The sequence below is a fragment of the Dipodomys ordii genome, unplaced genomic scaffold (assembly GCF_000151885.1).
Source record: "Dipodomys ordii isolate 6190 unplaced genomic scaffold, Dord_2.0 Scaffold165, whole genome shotgun sequence".
NCBI classification, from domain to species: Eukaryota; Metazoa; Chordata; class Mammalia; order Rodentia; family Heteromyidae; genus Dipodomys; species Dipodomys ordii.
Window position 1 is genome coordinate 1,800,639 of NW_012267381.1, and position 11,486 is coordinate 1,812,124.

Below are 11,486 nucleotides of genomic sequence, written 5' to 3' on the forward strand. Positions count from 1 at the left end.
CTGAGTAGCTAGGATTACAGGCGTGAGCCACCAGCGCCCGGCGCTTTTTTGGTTTATGTGGCACTCTGGAATCAAACCCAGGGTGTCATGCATACTGTGCAAGCACTCTACCACTAAGTCATATTCCCAGCCCCTTGGATTTTGTTTTGTTGTTGTTTTTTTTCTTTTGTAGTCTTAAAATTGGAAGTATATTTTCTTGCTTTGTGAAACAAAGAAGTGGAAATGTTTTACAAATTTTCTTCATTTCTTGCATATTATTACCAATTTACCCATCATGAGCATTCCTTTCCTTTTCAGCACTATTAAAAAATTATTTATGTTGCCAGGCGCTGGTGGCTCACACCTGTAATCCTAGCTACTCAGGAGGCTGAGATCTGAGGATCGTGGTTCAAAGCCAGCCCGGGCAGGAGAGACCGTGAGACTCCTATCTCCAATAAACCACCAGAAAACCGGAAGTGGCGCTGTAGCTCAAGTGGTAGAGCGCTTGCCTTGAACTGAAGAGCTGAGGGACAGCGCCCAGGCCCAGAGTTCAAGCCCCACCACTGACCAAAAAAAAAAAATTATTTATTTATGACATACTGAAAATAAGATTATTTAAATGGTTTCACAGAGAGATGGATCGTTGTAAAAGCTTCTTCATAATAGGAAAGAAAAGGTGGCTCTGGTGGCTCATGCCTATAATCCTAGCTACTGGAAAAATGAGATCTCAGTCATGGTTTAATCTGGGTAAGATTAAATCCAAAGCCAGAAGTAGAGGAGTAGCTAAAGTGGAAGGTGTCATTCTTGAGTGTAAAAAGGCCAAGTAACAGCCAGCCGGGTGCCCGTGGCTCATGTCTGTAATCCTAGCTACTCAGGAGGCTGAAATCTGAGGATCCTGGTTCAAAGCCAGCCCAGGCAGGAAAGTTCATGAGACTCTTATCTCCAATAAACCACTAGAAAACCGGAAATGGTGCTGTGGCTCTAGAGGTAGAGTGCTTGCCTTGAACTGAAGAGCACAGGGACAGTGCCCAAGCCCAGAGTTCAAGCCCTAGGACCGACAAAAGACAAAAAGAAACAAAACAAAAAGGCCAAGTACCAACACAGAAAAAAAGAGGTGGGGAAGGGAATTGTTCTCAACTCTCATTCCACAGTAAGTGGAGATTTAGCCTGGTGCTTGTAGCTCCCTCCTATAATTCTAGCTACTCAGGAGGCTGAGATATAAGGATCAAGGTTCAAAGCTGGCCCAAGCAGAAAACATCCCCGTGAGACTCATGTCCAATTAACTACTCAAAAAACAGAAGTGGTATTGTGGCTCAAGTGGTAGAGTGCTAGCCCTGAGCACAAAGAAGCCAAGGACAGCACCTAGGCCCTGAGTTCAAGCTTCACAACCTAACAAAAAAAAAAAGTTATTTATAACCAAGGTAGGATCAACAAGCAGAAGATTACTAAGAAATTATCAAAGATAGTTTCTGGCAGAGCTGATTTTTATTATTTGAAGACACACTGGTAAAATTCCAAGGTTGGAGAATTTTGCTAAACCAAGTTAGCAGGATTCTCCCTTAAATTGTAGTATAAAAGGGCAGAGATGTAAGGGATTCACAGTTTGTAATCCTAGCTACTTGGAAAACTGAAAATGGAGAGATTGTGGTTCAAAGCTAGCTCAGGCAGAAAAGTTTGAGGGACCTTGTCTTTTTTTTTTGGTCCAGACATGGGGCCTGAACCCTGGGCCTGGGCGCTGTCCCTCAGCTCTTCAGCTCAAGGCGGAAGTGGTGCTGTGGCTCAAGTGGTAGAGTGCTAGCCTTGAGCTGAAGAGCTGAGGGACAGCACCCAAGCCCAGAGTTCAGGCCCCATGACCAGACCCAAAAAAAGAAAAGAAAATGACCAGCAAGAGGGCTAGGAAGTTGGCACAGTGGTAGAGTGCTTGCCTTGAATGCATAAAGCCCTAGGTTCGATTCCTCAGTACCACATAAGCAAAGTTGGAAGTAGCACTGTGGCTCAAGTGGCAGAACGCTAGCCTTGAGCTGAAGAGCTGAGGGACAGTGCCCAGACCCAGAGTTCAAGTCCGGTGGCCTACCAAAAAAAAAAAAAAGGCTAAAAGAAAATAACCAGCAAGAAATAGGACTTGAAGTGTGACTCAAGTGATAGGCTGGCACCCTAGTAAGCTGGCTGGCCCCAAGTTCAAGCCCCAGTACTATCAAAAAATAAAAAAGGACTCAGAGAAACCTGACAAAAACTTTGTTCAAAGGATAGACTGACAACATGACCAAAATACAACTTTGGCTTTTTTCCTACAGCCAACTGGGTTGTAGAGACTAAACAAAGCTAAGGTATAATAAGATTCAGCCTCATGGTCACCAATTGCCATCACCAATAAGAATGCTGGAGGTGTAATAGATATTGATACTGCTTTACTAGAGGTGAAGGTTTTCATCCACAGTGGCCTACCATGTAGAATTCTGCCACACCTTTTTTTTTTTTTTTTGCCTGTCCTAGGACTTGAACTCAGGCCCTGGGCTCTGTCCCTGAGCTTTTTTTTGCTCAAGGCTAGCACTCTACCATTTGAGCCACAGTGCCACTTCTGGCTTTTTCTGTTTATGCTAGGCAAGCCCTCTACCACTAAGCCACATTCCTGACCCCACATCTTTAAGTAAATATCAAGCCCATCTTCACAGCGAGACTCTTTGTATGACATTGGTGAAGGCCCTTTATGCTAAGCACCACATTAACCTCATTAACATTGAAGATGAGAAACTAGTGGAACTGAGTGCCAGTGGCCAGCTCAGGAAGCTGACATCTGAAGACTGTGGTTCAAGGCCATCCCAAGCAGGAAAGTCCATGAGATTCTTATCTCCAATTAACCACCAGAAAACTGGAAGTGGCACTGTGGTCCAAGTGGTAGAGCGCTTGCATTGAGCTGAAGAGCTGTACAGTACCCAGGCCCAGAGTTCAAGCCCCACGACCGACCAAAAAAAAAAAAAACTCACCTAAGTCAGGCACTGGTGGCTCATGTCTATAATCCTAGTATCCAAAAGGCTATGATCTAAGGATTGTGCTTCAAAGCCAGCCAAGGCTGGAAAGTTCTTGAAACTATTAATGCCCATTAATAACCAGAAGTAGAGCTCAAAGTGGTAGAGCACTAGCCTGGAGCAAAACAAAAAAGCAGGCACCAGTGGCTCATATCTGTAATCTTAGCTACTCAAGAGGCTGAGAGCTAAGGGTCTATGGTTAAAGCCAGCCCATGCCAAAAAGTCCCAATGAGACTCATCTCCACTTGACCACTCAAAAACCAGAAGTAACACTGTGGCTCAATCAGTAGCGCACTAGCCTTGCACACAGAAGCCCAAGGACAGTGCCCAGGCTCTGAGTTCAAGCCCCACAACTGACAAAAAAGGCTCAGGGACAGTGTCCAAGCCCTGAGTTAAAGACTCATAACTGACCAAAAAAAAAAAAAAAATCAGCCAAGACTACTTCAAATGTGAAACATAAATATGATATTTAACAAAACTGAATACTTCTAGCCAGGTGCCAGTGGCTGACACCTGTAATCCTAGTTTCTCAGGAGGCTGAGATCTGAGGATTGCACTGCAAAGCCAGCCCCAGCAGGAAAGTCCATGAAACTCATCTCCAGTTAACCACCAGAAAACTGAAATGGTGCTGTGGCTCAAGTAGTAGAGCACTAGCCTTGAGCTGAAGAGCTGAGGGACAATGCCCAGGCCCAGAATTCAAGCCCCATGACCAACCAAAAAAAGAAAAAACTCCCACTGTGCATGATATTTTTTTGGGGGGGTCCAGTCGTGGGGCCTGAACTCTGGGCCTGGGCGCTGTCCCTCAGCTCTTCAGCTCAAGACTAGCACTCTACCACTTGAGCCACAGTGCCACTTTCGGCTTTTTTGTTTTTTCTGCTTATGTGGTGCTGAGGAATCGAATCCAGGGCCTCAAGCATGCAAGGCAAGTGCTCTACCACTGAGCCACCTTCCCAGCCCTGCATGATATTTTTTCTTCAGTACCAGAGACTGAATTCAGGGCATTGCTGGGTTAAGTGTCTCCCATGTGACCTTTGACCCTAGCTCTTTGACTGCCACTTTTTGCTTTTTGGTGGTTAACTGGAGATAAGAATCTTGCATTTGTCTACCTGGGTTCCTCAGTTCTCCTGAATATAGGCATGGGTGGGCTTTTTCTGGGGGGCTTGGGCGCTGTCCCTACACTCTTCAGCTTAAGGCGAGTGCTCTACTGCTTGAGCCACAGCACCAAGTCCGGTTTTCTCGTAGTTTATTGAAGAGTCCCACAGACTTTCCTGCCCAGGCTGGCTTTGATTCTCAATCCTCAGATCTCATCCTCCTGAGTAGCTAGGATTACAGGTGTGAGGCACTGGTGACTGGCCCAAAAAAAAAATCTTTTTTAGTCATGGGACTTGAACTCTGGGCCTGGGCGCTGTCCCTCAGCTCTTCAGCTCAGGGCTATTGCTCTAGCACTTGAGCCACAGCACCACTTCTGGCTTTTTCTATTTATGTGGTGCTGAGGAATCTAACCCTGGGCCCCATGCATGCGAGGCAAGCACTCTACCACTGAGCCACCTTCCCAACCCCCAAAAAAAATTTTAAAGAAAAGAGGGAAGCTGGGCGCAGGTGGCTCACACCTGTAATCCTAGCTACTCAGGAGATCTGAGGATCATGGTTCAAAGCCAGCCTGGGCAGGAAAAGCTGTGAAACTCGTATCTCCAATAAATCACCAGAAAACTGGAAGTGGCACTGTAGCTCAAGTGGTAGAGTGCTAGCCTTGAGCTGAAGAGCTGAGGAACAGTGCCCAGGCCCAGAGTTCAAGCCCCATGACCAACAACAGGAAAAAAAAAAGGGAGTCTGGAATATAACATTTGTCTTTCTGCAAGGTCTGGATTCAATATCCAACATTAAGAAAAAGAGGGCAGGACTGGGAATGTGGCTTAGTTGTAGAGTGCTTGCCTAGCATGCATGAAGCACTGGATTTGATTCCTCAGTACCACATAAACAGAAAAAGCTGGAAGTGGTGCTGTGGTTCAAGTGGTAGAGTGCTGGCTTTGAGTAAAAGAAGCTCAGGGACAGTACCCAGGCCCTGACTGCAAGCCCCAGGACTAAAACGGAAGACCAACGACGAAGAAGAAGAAAAAGAAAAGAGGAAGAGGAAGAAAGGGGGTCAGGAGAAGGGGGGGTGGGAGGAGGAGGGGGGGAAGAGGAGGAGGAAAGAAGGAAGAAGAAGGAAAAAGAGGGAAGGAAGTGGCGCTGTGGCTCAAGTGGTAGAGCACTAGCCTTGAGCTGAAGAGCTGAGGGACAGCGCTCAGGCCCAGAGTTCAGGCCCCACGACCGACAAAAAAAAAAGAAAAAGAGGGAGAAAGCCAAAAGGAAAAGGAAGAAGAAAAAGAAGGAAAAAGGGAGAAAGGCAAAAGGAGACACAAAAGGAAAGAAAACAAGCATAATTATCCACTAAGTTCTGAGTATGAAATGAAGTTATAGTGGAAACGAAGAACAGTGGAGAAGAATTAAGTTTTGGGATGGTTTGTTTTGTTTTGTTTTGAGACAAGCCTCACTATGGTGTCCAGGCTGGTCTGGAGTTAACCCAGCCTTAGCCTTTCAAGTAGCTGGGACAAACAGACAAATTATGACAACCCAACAAAGTTAAGGCTAATAACCTTGTATATATTTTTTAAAAGACTCAAGTATTTAGAAAATGCATGTATTGTCCTTTAGTAATTGTGTGATCTTGAACAATTCACTTAAGTGAATTGCAATTCTTTTTCTTTCTTTTTTCTTTTTTTGCTAGTCCTAGGGCTTGAACTCAGGGCCTGGACACTGTCCTTGAGCATCTTTTTGCTCAAGGCTAGCACTCTACCATTTGAGCCACAGCACTAATTCTGGCTTTTTCTGTGTATGTGTTACTGAGGTATTGAACCCAGGGCTTCATGCATGCTAGGCAAGTACTCATCATTAAGCTATATTCCTAGCCCTTGCAATTTTTTTGTTATCAATACAAGATAAAAATCTATCCTTAGCTCCCAGTGGACTTTTTTTTTTTTTTTGTCCATTATGGGGCCTGAACTCTGGGCCTGGGCGCTGTCCCTCAAACTACCACTTGAGCTATAATACCACTCAGCCACCTTCCAAGCCCCTCCCAGCTGACTTTTATGAAGCTCTAACCCAATCAGTAGTCTCTACTTAGACATGTTTCCAAGGAGACTACCACTGAGAATGTACAGGATTCCATACTCAAATTCACCTATACTGTACATGCAGTGTGTTTGAGCATCCATAACATGAAACCACATCACAGGCCACATTATTGTCACAAGAATTATACCCATTAATACGATATACCAAAACCTAGGTCTTTTTTTTTTTTACCGTGTGTGTGTGTGTGTGTGTGTGTGTGTGTGTGTTGGTCGATCCTGGGGGGTTGAACTCAGGGCTTGGGTACTATCCCTGAGCTGGTTTGTGGGGGGGGGGGTCAGTCATGGTTCCTTATTTTGGGGGGAGGGGTCTGGTCATGGGGCCTGAACTCTGGGTCTGGGTGCTGTCCCTCAGCTCTTCAGCTCAAGGCTAGCCCTCTACCACTTGAGCCACAGCGCCACTTCTGGCTTTTTTCTTTTTTGCTTATGTGGTGCTGAGGAATCGAACCCAGGGCCTCAGGCATGCAAGGCAAGCGCTCTACCACTGAGCCACCTTCCCAGCCCTCAGTTGTGGTTCTTGAACTTTGGGCCTGGGCGCTGTCCCCAAACTCTTCAGCTCAAGGTTACCACTCTACCACTTGAGCCACAGCTTCACTTCTGGTTTTCTGGTGGTTAATTGGAGATAAGAGTTTCTTGGACTATCCTGCCTGGGCTGGCTTTAAACTGTGATCCTCAGATCTCAGCCTCTTGAGTAGCTAGGATTACAGGTGTGAACCACCAGAGCTCAGCTCCCAGGGCTTTTTTGCTCAAGGCTAGCACTCTACCACACTTCTGGCTTTTTAGTGATTAATGGGAGATAAGTGTCTCATGGAATTTTCTGCCTGGCCTGGCTTCAAACTGTGATCCTCACATCTCAACTTTGTGAGTAGGATATAAGTATGAGACACCAGCACCCAGGTTGGTTCTCTTTAATACTGCAGATGCTAAAAGACATGCTAACTTTGAACAAATCTAACTTTTCACTTTGTCACTAGAGCATCATACTTGCCTTTTTGGTGTTAGAGGATTACCATAAATGTTAACTTTCATTTGAGGCATCATTTACTTCTGGGCTGGTGTATTTTCACAAACCTAAGGACAAGGAGACACTCAGTGGACCACCATTACTCAGCAATTCTGCAAAGGCTTAATATATATTAGATGACTTTTTGTACATGTACTGAGACATTTATGAAAATGTTCACAACATCATATGAGTAAAAGCAAAAACTGAGAAGATATCAGACAGTTGTTATGGGAAAATCTTGCAACAAATCTGATCCAGCAGTGAAAATTGAATGAGCTACAGCACATTGCTGGAAAACACAATATAATGTGATGCCATTTATTCAAAATCTGAAACAATTCCAAGCAGTGGTGGAGATGGTGTTACAATTCTGTTCGCATAATCAAATTCAGGTTGGTGATTATCTAAGGCAGAGTACTTCTCATATAGACATGTTTTGTGACCCCTAATACAGAACTAGCTAGATTAAAATAACCAACTCCAAATCACCAAAAAACATCTAGTTTAGGATGTTAGAGTTTTCTCAACACCTTGTCAATATATCATTATAAGCAAGGTAAAACACATGAAGAAAAATTCATGAGTAGGCCGGGGGGTGGTGGCTCACGCCTATAATCCTAATTACTCAGGAGGCAGGGATCTGAGGGTCGTGGTTCAAAGCCAGCCCAGGCAGAAAAGTCCATGAGACTCTTTTTTTTGGGGGGGGTCCCATCGTGGGGCCTGGGAGTTGTTCCTCAGCTCTTCAGCTCAAGGCTAGCGCTCTACCACTTGAGTCCTAGCGCCACTTCCAGCTTTTTTCTTTTTGCTTATGTGGTGCTGAGGAATCGAATTCAGGGCCTCATGAATGCAAGGCAAGCACTCTACCACTGAGCCACCTTCCCAGCCCTCCATGAGACTCTTCAACAAACCACCAGAAATCTAGAAGTGGTGCTGTGGCTCAAGTGGTAGAGCCCTCACCTTGAGCTGAAGAGCTGAGGGACAGTTCCCAGGCCCAGAATTCAAGCCCCATGATCGACAAAAAAACAAATTCATAAGTAGTTCTTAGCCTCTGCCCTCCCCCCCCTCTTTCTGTCCAATCTTGGGGCCTGGGTGCCATCCTTGAGCTCTTTCACTCAAGGCTAGGGCTCTACCACTTTGAGTCACAGCACCACTTGCAGTTTTCTGGTGGTTTCTTGGAGATAATAGTCCCGTGGATTCTTCTGTCTGCGCTGGCTTTGAACAACCATCATTAGAGCTCAGCCTCCTGAATAGCTTGGATTACAGGCATGAGCCACTAGGGCTCAGCCTTAATTTCTTAATGATAGATTTGATGGAGTTAAAGTATTGTTTGTAAACAATGACATTCAAACTTACTGTCATTTACCATCAATTCATTTGACACTGAAACTCATTTATATATCTTAAATGTGCTGGTATTTATTTGCTGTGCATTTACTATTTGGGAACACTTTGATGTAAAACTGATCTTTGTAGTCTTAGAAATTAAGACATGTAAGCTGAGCACCAATGGCTCACACCTGTAATCCTAGCTACTCAGGAGGCTGAGATCTGAGGATCCTGGTTCAAAGCCAGCCTGGGCAGGAAAGTCTGTGAGACTCTTATCTCCAATAAACCACTAGAGGGGCTGGGAAGGTGGCTCAGTGGTAGAGCGCTTGCCTTGCATGCATGATGCCCTGGGTTTGATTCCTCAGCACCACATAAACAAAAAAAGCTGGAAGTGGCTCTGTGACTCAAGCGGTAGAGCGCTTGCCTTGAGCTGAAGAGCTGAGAGACAGCGCCTAGGCCCAGAGTTCAGGTCTATGACCGGCAAAAACAAAACAAAACAAAACAAAAAACAACAAACCACTAGAAAACCGGAAGTGGTGCTGTGGCTCAAGCAGCAGAGTGCTTGCCTTGAGCTGAGGAGCACAGGGACAGCACCCAAGCCCAGAGTTCAAGCCCCATGACCCACAAAAAAAAAAAAAAAAAAGAAATTAAGGCATGTAGGCTGGGAATGTGGCTTAGTGGTAGAGTGCTTGCCTAGCATGCATGAAAACCTGGGTCTGATTTCTCAGTACCACACAAACAGAAAAAGCCAGAAGGCTGGGAATGTGGCTTAGTGGTAGAGTGCTTGCCTAGCATGCATGAAAACCTGGGTCTGATTTCTCAGTACCACACAAACAGAAAAAGCCAGAAGTGGCACTGTGGCTCAAGTGGTAGAGTGCTAGCCTTGAGCAACAGCAGCTCAGGGACAGTGCCCAGGTACTGAGTTCAAGCCCCAGGTCTGGCAAAACAAGAAGGAAAGAAAGAAAGAGAGAAAGAGAGAGAAAGAAAGGAAAGAAAGAAAAAGAGAGTAGAAAGTAGAATAAAAACTGCACAGGGTGGCTGGGAAGGTGGCTCAGTGGTAGAGTGCTTGCCTTGCATGCATGAGGCATAAGCAGAAAAAAAACCAGAAGTGGCACTGTGGCTTAAGTGGTAGAGTGCTAGGCTTGAGCTGAACTGCTGAGGGACAGCACTCAGGCCCAGAATTCAGACCACATAGCCGACCAAAAAACAACAACAACAAAACAAACTGCACAGGGTTTATGCCTTCACTGCTAGAATATTGCAACTACAGAACTATAGATTGCTTATAAGTATGGGGGAAAATTCAGTAGGGATTTTGCTGCCACTAGAAGCCTGTGTATGGAGGGCGGAAAAAGGTGATGATAAAGTTCTCCATGGGAGAGAGAGATTAGTAGAGAATTTGAAGGAAATACAATCTCCAGGAAAGAAAAAGTAAGAGCACAAATGCAAAACACATCTTAATGTTGGCAAGGGGAGAGTGCTTGAAAAATGCATAAAACCACAGGAATGGCAGCCTTGTAGAAGCATTGTTTCTGGGCATTTGGGAGTCTGAGAACAGGAGGATCACAGTTTGAGGCCAGCCCCAGCAGGAAACTTCTTCAGACTCTTCTCAACCCATAGCTGAATATGTTGATGTGCCACTGTCAGCTACAATGGGAAGCCTAAAATAAGTTCAGGCACTCACCTGGGTGGAAAAGAGACCCTATGCTCTGAAGATCACGGTTCAAAGCCAGTCTGGGCAGGAAAGTCCTTAAGATTCAAAGAGCTAGCATGCCATTGAACTGAGTATATATTGGTTCAAAAAACTTAGGAGCTGGGCACCGGTGGCTCACACCTGTAATCCTAGCTACTCAGGAGGCTGAAATCTGATGATCGCGGTTCAAAGCCAGCCCGGGCAGGAAAGTCTGTGAGACTCTTTCTTTTTTTTTTTTCTTTTTTTTTTCGGGGGGGTCCGGTCGTGGGACCTGAAATCTGGGCCTGGGTGCTGTCCCTCAGCTCTACCACTTGAGCCACAATGACACTTCTAGCTCTTTTTTCTGCTTATGTGGTGCTGAGGAATCGAACCCCGGGCCTCAGGCATGCAAGGCAAGCACTCTACCACTGAGCCATCTTCCCAGCCCATCCATGAGACTCTTATCTCCAATAAACCTCTAGAAAAACTGGAAGTGGTGCTGTGGCTCAAGCGGTAGAGCGCTCACCTTGAGCTGAAGAGTGCAGGGACAGCGCTCAGGCCCAGAGTTCAAGCCCCAGGACCGACAAAAACAAACAAACAAAAAACTTAGAAGCAAGAAAAGCATTTGTTATACTTTTTTTCATTTTGGTTAATATACTGATATATTCTCAATTATAGTTGCTGATTGAAATTCAAGCCTTCATGAATAGGTTTGTGATAATAATGAAAAAAAGAATTCAGTGTTTTCAGACTTTGAACAGTGCCTGCCACATAGAAAGTGCTTAGTAAGGGGCTGGGAAGGTGGCTCAGTGATAGTGTGCCTGCCTTGCATGCATGAGGCCCTGGGTTCGATTCCTCAGCACCACATAAGCAGAAAAGGCCATAAATGGCACTGTAACTCAAGTGGTAGAGTACTAGCTTTGAGCTGAAGAGCTGCGGGACAGCACCCAGGCCCAGAGTTCAGACCCCCACGACCAATAAAAATAAAAATAAAAGAAAGTGCTTAGTAAATACTTAGGAGAATGAATGATTATATCACGAACAGTGTAATTGCTGAATTAAAGGGTATATACATTGATAATTTTATTATTTTATTTTATTTTATTTTTTTATTACCGGTCGTGGGACCTGAACTCTGGGCCTGGGCGCTGTCCCTCAGCTCTTCAGCTCAAGGCTAGCACTCTACCACTTGAGCCACAGCGTCACTTCCAGCTTTTTTCTTTTTGCTTATGTGGTGCTGGGGAATTGAACCCAGAGCCTCAGGCATGCAAGGCAAGCGCTCTACCACTGAGCCACCTTCCCAGCCC